A 14,994-nucleotide genomic window follows, 5' to 3' on the forward strand; every position below is an offset into this window, starting at 1 on the left:
TATGCTTCCCTTTCTGAAGAATGGTAGGTACTATCGCAACCTCACATTGATCTCATATTAAATAGGTGGCTACAATTTACCCGGCTGACGTTCATATATAAAAATTCTTTCAGTCATTCCAGGGCAAGAAATGTATAGAGCCAAGCCTTATATGGGGCTGGAAGTAGAAGGTCAGAAAATTCAACAATTTATCTTACCCTGAGCTATTATGATGTCTTTATCGTCTCCGATTTTCTTTACATTTTTGCCTCGTTCTTCTTCCTATTTCTCCTTCTAGATTATTTTTCTTTGCTTACTCATCATGGGCATGTACACTCCATTATACCTTACCACTCCATACATTCACAGCATTTCAACTGCATCACTCAGTACAGACTGACCACAGTGCCAGTGTCTCTTTCATCAAATTATTAGAGGAGAAAAAACAGTTTATTCTCTATGTGTACTGGTTTCCCTTGAGTCAGCTGTTCATCTTTAATTTAATCAGCTATTGACAGAATGGAGATGATTTGTAGCATAGGGATTTGCCTTGCCGGTGGAGTGAGTTAAGCTAGAAAGAAAATTTGAATGCAAACATTTATGTCTAGAACATTTTCTTCATATACGTAATGAAAGAGATAGAGTTAATGTCTAACATTGTTTATGGGTGACAAGCCCAATTAAACCACATTGATTTTGTTGTTCTGCTGCTGCTACAACTTTTACTATAAAATTTGAAGCTCACAGGCTGGGCACAGTGGCTCATGCCTGTAATCCCAGCACTTTGGGAGGGCGAGGTGGGTGGATCACTTGAGGTCAGGAGTTCCAGACCAGCCTGACTAACATGGTGAAACACCGTCTCTACTAAAAATACAAAAATTAGCCAGGCATGGTGGCGGGCACCTGTAATCACGGCTACTTGGGAGGCTGAGGCAGGAGAATCGTTTGAACTCGGGAGGTGGGGGTTGCATTGAGTCAAGATCACGCCGCTGCACTCCAGCCTGGGCGACAAGAATGAGACTCGGGCTCAAAAAAAAAAAAAAAAAAAAAAAATCGAAGCTCACAAATTGAGTATTAGAAGAATATATTCACCTTGCAAAAGTAAAGCAACAAATAAAGTTAAATTTTACATTGACCACCATCCCTAATTTTCTTCTTCAGTGGTAACCACTATAATCATTTGGTATTTCCTCCCAGAACTTTTTCTACACTTTTCCATACATATGTCTGTACCCAGGGAAAAAAAATGCATTAATTTTAAATTATTTTAAAATAGTGACATTATTGTACTGTTTTGTAATTAGTGTTTTTAAATGCTGTGTCTTGGTGTTCCATTTTAATAAATATACATTTATTATTCCTCTTAAATTAGGCATACTATTCAGATTTAAGTTTGTACCTTAATTTATTTAACCTTTATCATAAAATCATATAATTTGTTTACAATTTTAAATGCTGCTGAAAATAATTTTCTCGTATTAACTTCTTTATGGACTGAATAAAAATTTCCCTCGAGTATATACTTCTGGGTGAAGTGGCTGGATTGATGTATGTATGCAATCCTCAAAGTTGGTGGATATTGCCATTTTGATCTCCAATATGGCAGTATCAATTTACACTCCCAACAGCTGTATAGGAAGTTTCTGTTGCCCTACATCTTTACCAATACTTGGTGTTGTCGTATTTGTTAATTTCTAGCCTTTTGATGGGTTCGTAATAGCTTCTCATGGTTATTATATACATTCCTATGGGGACCAGCAGCTAGCAAAGCACTTTCCCAGTTAGATAGGTAATCTCTGGATTGTGACAGAGTTATCTTTTCATCTAGCCACAGTCTAGCCAAGTCTATCCTACAGTCTGTTCTGCTATAATGTGAGTCATTTAATATCCAATATAAACCCCTTTCTACTTAAATCAGTAGTTATAAATTCTGTTTTTTTGCATGTGAATACTGAACCACATCATTAATAAGGAAGTATGTGAGAATGGACATCGTTAGCACCTTGATGCTCAGACATAAACCTGTACTATCTCTTTATTTTGGTCTTCCTTTAAAATTTTAACAAAGTACTTTCGTTTTCTCCATAAAATCCTTACATACACATTTATAATTATATGTTTAATTATAGAACATATATATTGCTTATTACTCAGTGTATTAAAAGTTTGGTTCCAATGTGAATGAGGCTATTTTTATGTTCCCTTTTATTTACTGATTAGATGTTGCTGTTGTACAGTAATGAGGATCTTTTGTTTGTTAGTGATAGAATCTACCCTCAAATTGGCCTCAACAAATATAAGAAATGTATTGGTTTACTTTGCAAACATTGGATTCAGGGCTGAAACAATGACATCAGGACTCAATCTCTCTGTCACTTGCATCAGTTTTCCATCATGTCATCTGTCTCAAGTAGGCTCTGTGCTTGAGATAATAAAATGTCCATCAGTAGCTTCAGGGCAATATCTCAGCAGCAGAGGAAAACCAGCTGAAGGGAAGCTCTGTTTCCCAACAGTCCCATAGTAACTAGAAAGGTTTGCACGCTCCAGAGGCAGGTAGGGCAGGTAGATAGAGCACTGTGATTGGTCAGGTTTGACTTGATGACTGCCAGCACAGGGACTGGGGCAGGCTACTGTGAAAGGCCTAGAGGCCTGAAATAACAGCAAAAGGAAATCAAGGAAAGGATTCTAAAAGTAGAAGAAATGAATGCCATGCAGGCAAAAAGTGTAGATGTCAACTACTAGCTATATAAGAATTCTGCTCATTTTTGATTGTTGATCTCTTCTACACTCATATTCCAAACTCTTTAATTAGTTTTAGTATCTTTAGTTTCTTGGATGATTTTAGACAGATTATTATATCAATAAATAATACATTAATCTTTCCTTTTGAAAGTTTTTCCTTCATTTACTTTCATGGCATTATTAATTTGTCTAGGATCTCTAGTACAATGTTGAATAGCAAAGATATCAGTACTGATATTTACTAGTAATTTTAATGGGGGTGCTTTTTATGATAATTGTTAACTTGATATTTGCTTTAACTCTTTGGTAGACATCTTTCTTAAGATTAAAACAAAAAAAAACACTCCTTAGATTAAAAGTTTTGCTTTTAAATGAAAGACTGTTAGATTTTATCATACATTTTCTTTCTGATTTTTTTCTGCCTTAGAACATAAAACAATAAATTAAAGTGCTACCAGACTGCTACAACAAATCTTAACTTTTTGTAACATTTGCCTCAGATTTTTTTTGCAAGTGAAACATTGAAGATATAGTTAAAATCCTTGTGCAACTCTTCTAGTGCATAGCTGTCTTTCTCTGATCATCAGTACAGTGGCTGGCTATAAAGAGAATTTACTGACCTTCTAAGCAGGGGGATTTTGCCCTTCTGATTGCTATACTTAGGACCTGTTAATATTAGGGTACTGAGAATGCTTTGAACAACTGCAGAGGACAAGTGATAATGAGATCTCAAACTGAACTACATTTTATTTCACTTTTACAAAAGCCATGTCACATTGTCCGCAGAAGTTATATTTGTAAAACTAGTTAAAGCTGCTTATTTTGCAGTCATTTGTCTTTATAGCCTCTTTTGTTCGTGTGAATTCACGTCTTTTCAAAGTCTCTTGTTGGTGCAATTGCTATTTTGTGTCTCTTCTTTCCTATACAGTATATCAGAATTAGCTCAGTATATCACAAGTTTTGTTTTCAAAAACATAATGAATAATATATATTATTATACTGCCAGGATGAAATACAGAATCTTTAAAATAGCATTTCATTTAGACTTTGTGTTATTCCGAAATCAAATAATAATGTTATATTTTATGTCAAAAGGAACCATTTCCAAATACTATTTCTTCCATAATAATTAGTAGGCAAAGGCTAAGTTGGTGTTTTACTTTGGGGCTGAACTATTTTGATAACAATTAGTTAATCTCATTCATTGATTCACTGCTCATTTACTGTCTACAATCAACACAGATGCTATAAATACTTGTGAAAGAACTACATATGCAAAGCAAAAGTTAAAAGCTTATGGCTAGATTCTGTAGGTCAGAAAAAGCTAGAAGACCATTGGTTTTCCAGCAATAAGCTTTCAGCTCCAAAAATTTCATTCAGTCTACTCTAAGGAAGAGGTGAGGATGCTTATATCAAAACAGGCTCCCATGGGTAGAGCAGAGATATTTCCAGAGTATTTGCCCAATGCCAACGAAAAGTTAACAGAAAATTATCATTCTGGTAGTTCTCCTTCATCAGTAAATTACCCTTAACATGGTGTACAAAGGAGGAGATTTTGCTTAGTTGCCCAAACAGTGAAAGCCATGATAAAATTTTTTGTGCTCTTCTGAAGATAGCTACCCTAAAATCAGAAGAATCTGGGTTTCAACCTGGCTCTGATAGGTTTTGGAAAATGGTACTTAATGCTTATTAGACTTAGCTTCCTTATAAGTAAAGTGAGAAGATTTAAGCCACTCCACATATGTGTGCAGTGTTCAATATGTTAGTTGTCACAAAATAGTTATTCAAAATAGGTGTGCTCCCTATTTTTAATGATCCCAGAATCATTCTGCTGTAATCTTTCCTAAAAGATTACAAGATGCTACCACAGAAACTCAAAAGGAACATAAATATTATCAATATAACATGGCATGGTCTGGCATATCAGTTTTGTTCCTTCAACTTAGCTGTTAAGAGGAATAATTTTTGAATCATTTACTGTAATTTCAGTGCTATATTAAGCAGTTTATATATAGTACATCATGAAAGCTTCTAGACGATACTGTGAAGTTGTTGGTATTTTGACAGGTTCACGACTAAGAAAACAGGTGTGGGAGATTTAGACAAACATTTTCATGTCACACAACTTAGGTGACATGTCTATTATTTGGACTCAAGCCAGGCTAGTCACAAAGCACCCTGTGCTTTTACCCAACATTCTCTCTTACCTCTTCTTATTGGCGAATAATCCATCACTCAACAGGGACTGTCTTTTTCAGAGGCTGTCCCAGTGCAGTACTAGTGGCAGCCTCTGTCTGTTGCTTTTACAAGTGGTGGGCTGTCTCCTAAAAGGGGCCCTTTCCCTCAGAAGACACATTATTTGAGACATGAGGGAGGGATATGCAGATGGATAAGCACATATGGGTAAGTAGAATGTGCCCCCGATCTTCTTTTCAGATACTGTCTGTGGTCCCGTGACCAAGCGAAGTCTATGGTTGCTATTTCACAGCAGCCCTCAAATTCCAGTTTCTATTAAAATGGTTTGGTTCCTGTAGTTAGAACCCTTTTGATCCATTTACAATTGCCTTTTGTTATAATGCTGCTTAATATTTCAAGTTTCTTTCTGATTCCATCCAGATTTTTGAAGGAAGATCTCATAGTTCTTGAAATTAGCGCTCCCCTGAAACCATCACCTGCCTCATCCATTGCCAGCCTCTTCTGTAGCATGAACAAGTCCCATCCTATCCCTTAGCTGTTGCCAGTCCTGGTTTCTGTCTGGGTTTGAACTTTTCAGGACAGTATTCACACCTTTGAGTTACCAAGAAAGAGTGGTTTTTAACCAAGTAATCCTGTACAGATCAGTAAACATTGTGTGGTTTCTTTGTCTGTGTCCTTGTAACCTTGTTAGGAAGAGCTCTCCGGCTCTGGAGTCAGAGCGTGCTCATGAATAGCATTTCTATTACATGTCATTTTTTCACATTTATGATACATGCTGACATAAACTGACTAGCTAAAATATTCCCTTGGTTTCATAAGGTCAAATACGGTTCAATCAAGAGGTGCTGTTGAATAGCTTTACTGTTAACATTATCGCATCATGGAAAAGTGTACCAGAACAGAAGAGCAACGACCCATTGCAGATGTGTACAGTGTAAAAAGAGATGCCTTCAATAGGCTATTGAGTTCATCTATGGCATTTACACCTCAATAACAAGCACTACTACAAGTGTCCCTTATTATTCAAAATACAACAAATGCCCCTGTGCACATGAATCACAGAAATAAAGTAGTTAATAAACAATAGTGCTTCAAGCCCATTTTATCTACAAAAGTCACTTTAAGTATCAGGATGCATGTCATATTCAGATGCCACTTATCATTAATTGAAGTAATGGGCTACTACTTCCCACTCTTATCCTGAATTCTTCTGTTTGTTATCCCAGGCTGTGGTAAATATAAACAAGCTGGAGATGTGCAAGAACAGTCATCATAAATCTTTTCTTTTTTTTTCTTCCATTTAGGCATTTACAAACCTTTTTGAGAAGCTGCAGTGTGTCAGACATATTTCTGAGTGCTGGTAGAAACAATGATGAATAATGCATGACTTCTGCCTTTATGAATCTTACATTCTAATGAGTGACAGACAGACATTACAGAACTGTCAAGTACTATAAGTACTATCACAGAGATATTCTCAATGCAGTGTATGCTACACAACCAGAAAAGCATTAAAGCTCCAATTCAAATGGGAGGAGATTTGGGAAATTTGAGAAAACATGATCCTTGAACTGACGTTTGCAGTATACTGTTGGTTAGGTAAAAGAAAAAGTGGAAAAGAATGGGCCAAGAGAAGAGAGCAGGATGAGGAAAAGTGCTGTGCCTTGAACATCAGTTTATTACTTTGTAGTTATTTTAAACTAAAGGAGCAAATGTTCATGTGGGTAATAGGGAAAGATGAAGCGAGAGAGGTTGGAAAAGCCACAGCATAGATGGCTTTGAGTAAGAAGGTATGATATTTATTCTAAAGGATATAATAAAATTCAAAATGACCTAATAGCACATTGTTATGCTTTTATAAATATTATTTGGGAATGACTTAGAAAAACAGGAATTTGAGACAGAAAGATCAGTTAGACAGTCATTGCAGAGAGGAGTTTATTACCATAACTTATGCAAAAGGTGTTAATAACTTGTACTTAGACAAAGACAGAATATATTCAAAAAATAGAATGAATTGGAGACATTTTTTAAAGGTACAATCTAGAGCACTGCAAAACAGAAGACATAAAGGGTAAAATGAAAAAGGAGACAAAGGTAATTTAAAGATTCTTGGCTTAGGTGTTGAGGTGGGGTTGAGCTGGAAAGGTAATAAATAATGAATCCAATATTTTACTTGTATAACAGAATTTGATATATCTGTGGAGCATCCGCATAGCTACACAAAGGTATTGATTTGAAAGTCCTTAGCATTTCAGCAATATCTTAAGTTTTAGATGTAATTGGTAAAACTTAAGGGTTATGTAAGGAGCAAGAAGAGCTTTCTGCCAAGACTTGATCCTTGCAGTACATCACTATTTAAGAGAAGAATAAGAACTTGGGAAGAAGATCGATGCATAACTTCCAAAGAAGTAGGAAGAGTAGGAGAAAAATCAGGAATGAGGAGAATCGTAAACAAATATTTAAAAAGGGACTCAAAATAATAAAGGCTGTGATCGATATTAACATGGAAGTGTCACAAAAAAAATATGAGTGTATATAATGATGTGACAGAAAAGGGATAAACATATACTGAGACACAGAAGACTGATCATTGGTTATTACAGAATTGCACTTATGGAAATCAGTAAGGATGTCTGCAAAAAGTTTAAGTAGAATGATGGGGTAGAAATTAGATTGTAGCGCTTTGTGTTATTAATGGAAAACAGGAAGTTGGAGAGAATTATAAGAAACTAGATTAGATGAGTCATCCAGGAAGCTTGATTTTGGACGGAAAGAGTTATGGACTGAGACATAGGTGGAAATAAACGAAAATTTTTAAAATAACATTAATATGTTTTGAATGCACCAAATATTCACAGGGTATGAAATTTAAGGAGTACAAAATGTAACATAGTAAAAAATGGGACGTATCATTTACCTCAATTCCATCCATTAATTTCTTCTACCCAAAGCTAATCTTGTGACTAGTTTCTTTTTCTCTCTCTCTCTCTTTCTCTCTCTTTCTCTCTTTCTTTCTTTAAGACCGAGTCTCACTTTGTCATCCAGGCTCGAGTTCAATGGCACAACCATAGCTCACTGCAATCTTGAACTCCTGGGTTCAAGCCATCCTGCCACCTTAGCTTCACAAGTAGCTAGGATTACAGCAGTACGACAGAACTCCCGGTTATTATTACTTTTCACATTTCCGTAGAGACAGGGTCTTGCTTTGTTGCCCAGGCTACTAGTTTCTTTCTTATATATCCTCACAATAACTGTTTTGATGTTTATACATTTGTATAGGTGTGTATGTATTTATATTCATTTTTTAACACAAATGATAGCATACCACACAAACTATTCTGTACTTTTCTTAATGCAATTAGCATTGCATCTTCAATATTTTTCTATTTTAGCACGTATTAACTTGCTTCAGGGCTTTTAATGACTGCTTGATTTTTAATTGTATAAATAAATAATTTGTCTAAAATATTTAGTTTTCAATTAAAACTGCAAAACACAAAAGAAACATGAATGTATGGCTAATATGCAAGAAAAAAGTAGTATAGGGAAACTATCCCAGAGGGGGCCAGATGTTGGACTTACTAGAAAAATATTTTAATTCAGTCATTATTAAACTTTTATTATATAAAAGAATGTAAGTAAACCATGTCTAAAGAATTGAAGGGAAGTACCAGAAGGATATATAACCAAATGGAGGATATTGCTCAGGAGATAGATATTACAAAAGGAAACCAAAGGGAAAATATTATATTGGAAAATACAATAGAACATGAAATGCATGAAGAAAAATAGGACAAAAATGGAGAAATGGGCAATTCAATAATAAGAGTTAGATACTTTAAGGCCTCACTTGAAATATTGGATACATCAACTAAGCAGAAGATTAACAATAAGTAGAAGATTTAAATAACATTATAAACCAACTAAACCTAACAGTCATTTATAGAACATCCCTCCAAAAAACAGCAGAATGCACATTCTTTTCAAGTACATATGAAATATTCTCCACCATAGAACATATACCAGGTCATTTAAAAGATCACAAACAACTGAAATTGACCTAAGAAGCAGCAGAAAATATATAAATAATAAATATAAATTGACCTTTAGGAAGAAGGGAAGGAGGGAAAGAGGAAAGGAAGGGAGGAACAGAAGAAGGAAGGAAGGAAGGAAGGAAGGAAGGAAGGACGGACGGACGGGAGGGAGGAAGGAAGGAAATTGCGTTAGTATCAAAAACTCAGTTGAATGTGACGTCTTTTTTTCAATTCTTTTGCTTTCAATCTATTTGTATTTTTGAATCTCAACTACATCTACTGTAGACAGCACATAGTAGGAGCTTTTATTTTAAATTACATCTTATTCTCTCTGACTTCTGATTAGAAGGTATTAACCACTGCCATTGAATGTTTTTATTGATATAGTTGGATTTAAGCCTGAACTTTTACTTTTTGTTTTCTGTATGACTTCCAACAGTTTTTCTTTCTCAATCTCCTTTATTGCTTTCTTGCATTAAGTGAATACTTATTTTGTAATCTGATGTTTTAGTTCTTTTAACTTTTTTTACTAATGTTTTGAGTTGGAAGCTGAAGGTAGTGGAAGCCCTGTGTTCTTGACTGCCCTCCCCTGGACTGGAATTTGTCACTCTGCTTTAGAAGGTGGAGGGAGGCAGTGGACTGCAGTTCATATGCCAAGACCCTTATTGTCCTTACTGCGTATTAGTAGATTTTCAATTGTTTGTGATAGCAGAAAACTGGAGGCCACGTAGGAGCCTATTACTAGCAAATGGATAAGCAAAATATTGTTGATGCATGCTGTGGGATACAACTCAGTTATTAGAATTAACTGGTTGTATTCTCAGCAATATGGATAAATCTTGAAGATACTGCCAATGGAAATAAAAACAGAATAAGATCCATGGCAAAACGGCATTCACTTAAGTTTAAAAGTTTCATAAATATATCATATATTTTAGTTCTCCTTGAAGAGGTCCTTTACATCACTTGTAAGTTGGATTCCTAGGTATTTTATTCTCTTTGAAGCAATTGTGAATGGGAGTTCATTCATGATTTGGCTCTCTGTTTGTCTGTTATTGGCGTATAAGAATGCTTGTGATTTTTGCACATTGATTTTGTATCCTGAGACTTTGCTGAAGTTGCTTATCAGCTTAAGGAGATTTTGGGCTGAGACGATGGGGTTTTCTAAATATACAGTCATGTCATCTGCAAACAGGGACAATTTGACTTCTTCTTTTCCTAAATGAAGATGCTTTATTTCTTTCTCTTGCCTGATTACCCTAACCAGAACTTCCAACACGATGTTGAATAGGAGTGGTGAGAGAGGGCATCCCTGTCTTGTGCCAGTTTTCAAAGGGAATGCTTCCAGTTTTTGCCCATTCAGTATGATATTGGCTGTGGGTTTGTCATAAATAGCTCTTATTATTTTGAGATACATTCCCTCAATACCAAATTTATTGAGAGTTTTTAGCAAGAAGGGCTGTTGAATTTTGTCAAAGGCCTTTTCTGCATCTATTGAGATAATCATGTGGTTTTTGTCTTTGGTTTTGTCTATATGCTGGATTACATTGATTGATTTGCATATGTTGAACCAGCCTTGCATCCCAGAGATGAAGCCCACTTGATCATGGTGGATAAGCTTTCTGATGTGCTGCTGGATTCGGCTTGCCAGTATTTTATTGAGGATTTTTGCATCGATGTTCATCAGGGATATTGGTCTAAAATTCTCTTTTTTTGTTGTATCTCTGTCAGGCTTTGGTATTAGGATGATGTTGGCCTCATAAAATGAGTTAGGGAGGATTCCCTCTTTTTCTGTTGATTGGAATAGTTTGAGAAGGAATGGTACCAACTCCTCCTTGTACCTCTGGTAGAATTCGGCTGTGAATGCTTCTGGTCCTGGACTTTTTTTGGTTGGTAGGCTATTAATTATTGCCTCAATTTCAGAGTCTACTATTGGTCTATTTAGGCATTCAACTTCTTCCTGATTTAGTCTTGGGAGAGTGTAAGTGTCCAGGAAATTATCCATTTCTTCTAAGATTTCTAGTTTATTTGCGTAGAGGTGTTTATAGTATTCTCTGATTGTCGTTGTATTTCTGTGGGGTCGGTGGTGATATCCCCTTTATCATTTTTTTATTGCATCTATTTGATTCTTCTCTTTTTTCTTCTTTATTACTCTTGCTGGCAGTCTATCAATTTTGTTGATCTTTTCAAAAAACCAGCTCCTGGATTCATTGATCTTTTTGGAGGGTCTTTTGTGTCTGTATCTCCTTCAGTTCTGCTCTGATCTTAGTTGTTTCTTGCCTTCTGCTAGCTTTTGAATGTGTTTGCTCTTGCTTCTCTAGTTCTTTTAATTGTGATGCTAGGGTGTCAATTTTAGATCTTTCCTGCTTTCTCTTGTTGGCATTTAGTGCTATAAATTTCCCTCTACACACCACTGCTCAGTGAAATAAAAGAGGACACAAACAAATGGAAGAACATACCATGCTCATGGATAGGAAGAATCAATATTGTGAAAATGGCTATACTGCCCAAGGTAATTTATAGATTCAATGCCATCCCATTAAGCTACCAATGACTTTCTTTACATAATTGGAAAAAACTGCTTAAAAGTTCATATGGAACCAAAAAAGAGCCCGCATTGCCAAGACAGTCCTAAGCCAAAAGAACAAAGTTGGAGGCATCATGCTACCTGACTTCAAACTATACTACAAGGCTACAGTAACCAAAACAGCATGGTACTGGTACCAAAACAGAGATATAGACCAATGGAACAGAATAGACCACTCAGAAATAACACCACACATCTACAGTCATCTGATCTTTGACGATCCTGACAAAAACCAGAAATGGGGAAAGGATTCCCTATTTAATAAATGGTGCTGAGAAAATTGGCTAGCCATAAGTAGAAAGCTGAAACTGGATCCTTTCCTTACTCCTTATAGGAAAATTAACTCAAGATGGATTAGAGACTTAAATGTTTGACTTAATACCATAAAAACCCTAGAAGAAAACCTAGGTAATACCATTCAGGACATAGGCATGGGCAAGCACTTCATGTCTAAAACACCAAAAGCAACAGCAACAAAAGCCAAAATTGACAAATGGGATCTAATTAAACTAAAGAGCTTCTGCACAGCAAAAGAAACTACCATCAGAGTGAACTGGCAACCAACAGAATGGGAGAAAATGTTTGCAATCTACTCATCTGACAAAGGGCTAATATCCAGAACCTATAAAGAGCTCAATCAAATTTAGAAGAAAAAAAACAACCCCATCAAAAAGTGGGCAAAGGATATGAACAGACACTTCTCAAAAGAAGACATTCATACAGCCAACAGACACATGAAAAAATGCTTATCATCACTCGTCATCAGAGAAATGCAAATTAAAACCACAATGAGATACCATCTCACACCAGTTAGAATGGCAATCACTAAAAGATCAGGAAACAACAGGTGCTGAAGAGGATGTGGAGAAATAGGAATACTTTTACAGTGTTGGTGGGACTATAAACTAGTTCAACCATTGTGGAAAACAGTGTGGTGATTCCTCAAGGATCTAGAAGTAGAAATACCATTTGACCCAGCCATCCCATTACTGGGGATATACCCAAAGGATTATAAATCATGCTGCTATAAAGACACATGCACACGTATGCTTATTGCGGCACTATTCACAATAGCAAAGACTTGGAATCAACCCAAATGTCCATCAGTGACAGACTGGATTAAGAAAATGTGGCACATATACACCATGGAATACTATGCAGCCATAAAAAAGGATGAGTTTGTGTCCTTTGTAGGGACATGGATGCAGCTGGAAACCATCATTCTCAGCAAACTATCGCAAGAACAGAAAACCAAATACCGCATGTTCTCACTCACAGGTGGGAATTGAACAATGAGATCACTTGGACACAGGAAGGGAAACATCACACACCGGGTACTATTGTGGGGAGGGGGAAGTGGGGAGGGATAGCATTAGGAGTATACCTAATGTAAATGACGAGTTAATGGGTGCAGCACACCAACATGGCACATGTATACATATGTAACAAACCTGCACATTGTGCACATGTACCCTAGAACTTAAAGTATAATGAAAAAATCATATATTTTGCAAAGATGTATGAATATCTAAGGAGACATCTGTTTAAGACAGTAGAGTAGAAGTATATGGGAGGAGAAAGAAGAAGGGGATCTGAAAGAAGTGAGGAAGAAAAACTCCAGAGATAATGTGTTATGAACTGAGATGTACAATGGACTATCTGCACCTGAATCCCATCCCTAAAAAAAGAGCAACAACAACAAAAATAAACCAACTGAATTATATTGAAAATTGCTATTTGTTACATGCAACATCAGATACATCATCCATTTATTCCACAAATAGTTTTAGGCACCAGCTGTGTGTTCCACTGTTCTAAATACTTAGAACACAGGAGTGAATATCATATGCGATGTCCCAGCATGCATGATACATAGTCTCCTGGAGGTGACAGACAATAAGCAAGCACATACCTAACTAAATAAACTTACTACATGATTGCTAATGTAGTAAAGCGACGATACTGCAAGTGCTATAGAGAAAAATAAAACGGGGTGGCTCACATCTGTAATCCCAGCACTTTGGGAGGCTGAAGCGGGTGGATCACTTGAGGACAGGAGTTCGAGACCAGCCTGGCCAACAGGGTGAAACTCCGTCTCTACTAAAAATACAAAAATTAGCCAGGTATGGTGGTGCACGCCTGTAATTCCAGCTACTCCGGAGGCTGAAGCACAAGAATCCCTTGAACCCAGGAGGTGGAGGTTTCAGTGAGCCAAGATCACACCACTGCACTCCAGCCTGGGTGACAGAGTGAGACTCTGTCTCAAAAAACAAACAAACAAACAAACAAACAAACAGAATGAAAGGATCAAGAGTAATGGGGTGAGGACTCTTTTAAGTCTTTGCTATGCAAAATGTGCTCCAGGGACCATCAATACAGGCATCACCTGGGAATTTGACCCTACCTTTCCCAGATTTACTGCAACAGAATGTGCATATTAAATAAAAACCCTAGGTGATTCACACATATGTTAAAGTATTGTTTTAAACAAAGTCATCAGGAAGTACCTTTGAGGAGTGGATACTTGAGATCAGAATGTCATGCATGGATGGTGAGGGATGGGTCCTGGGGAGGCAAAACCTTTCCAGCAGAGAAGAGAGAGTTCTACTGAGGTCTCCTGGTGAGTGTTGGCTCATTTAGAGAAGAGTATGACTGCCAGTTTGCCTAGAACAAAAAAGAAAGGAGGAGAGTATTAGTATATAATTCAAGTCTTATTACTGGAAATACGTGTGCGTGTGTGTGTAGATAAATTTTCCAAATAAATTGCTTGTTTGTATATAATCATTTAATTTATTATACTCTTTATTGTATTTCAGTACAACAGTTCTGGCCATGTGGTGGTTATTCAAACATATTCTTGGTTCAATTATATAGCTGTTGTCATTAAAAAATAAAATTCAATTATGGTTTATTGCATGCATAATTCAGCACAATTCTTGATTATTTTTATTTCATCAATACTTCTAAAGGGGTAAGTATGGGGGAAGAAGGCATAGTTCTGTGATGTTTGTTAACTATAGTCAGCAAAGGAAGCAGAATCTAAACCCAAGACTTCTGAATCATTTCCAGGAACAGATGATTACTTCTTTCACGTGGTGTTTTTTTATTATAAATACCTAGTGCAGTTGCTTACTTTTTAATAGCTATATCATTATTAAGAGGAAGTAGCTGGAACTATGGAAAATATTAAACTGAACCCCAGAACTAATGAATGATAAATATTACTGGCTTCAAGATGAGCCAGTCATGCAAAAAATCATTAAAAAAACACTAAGAACTAGATGTTGATAACAAAATACTAGCTGGCTCCATGAAAGCTCATCATATGCCTTCCAAACACATAATGAAGTAATTCTTCTTTTGTCATTATTAAATTACTTTAACCATTTTAATTTTGACACATACATAAACATTTATCCATACAAATATGTACACATGTATATAAATTTGTGT

This window comes from Papio anubis, chromosome 14 (genome assembly GCF_008728515.1).
Source record: "Papio anubis isolate 15944 chromosome 14, Panubis1.0, whole genome shotgun sequence".
NCBI classification, from domain to species: Eukaryota; Metazoa; Chordata; class Mammalia; order Primates; family Cercopithecidae; genus Papio; species Papio anubis.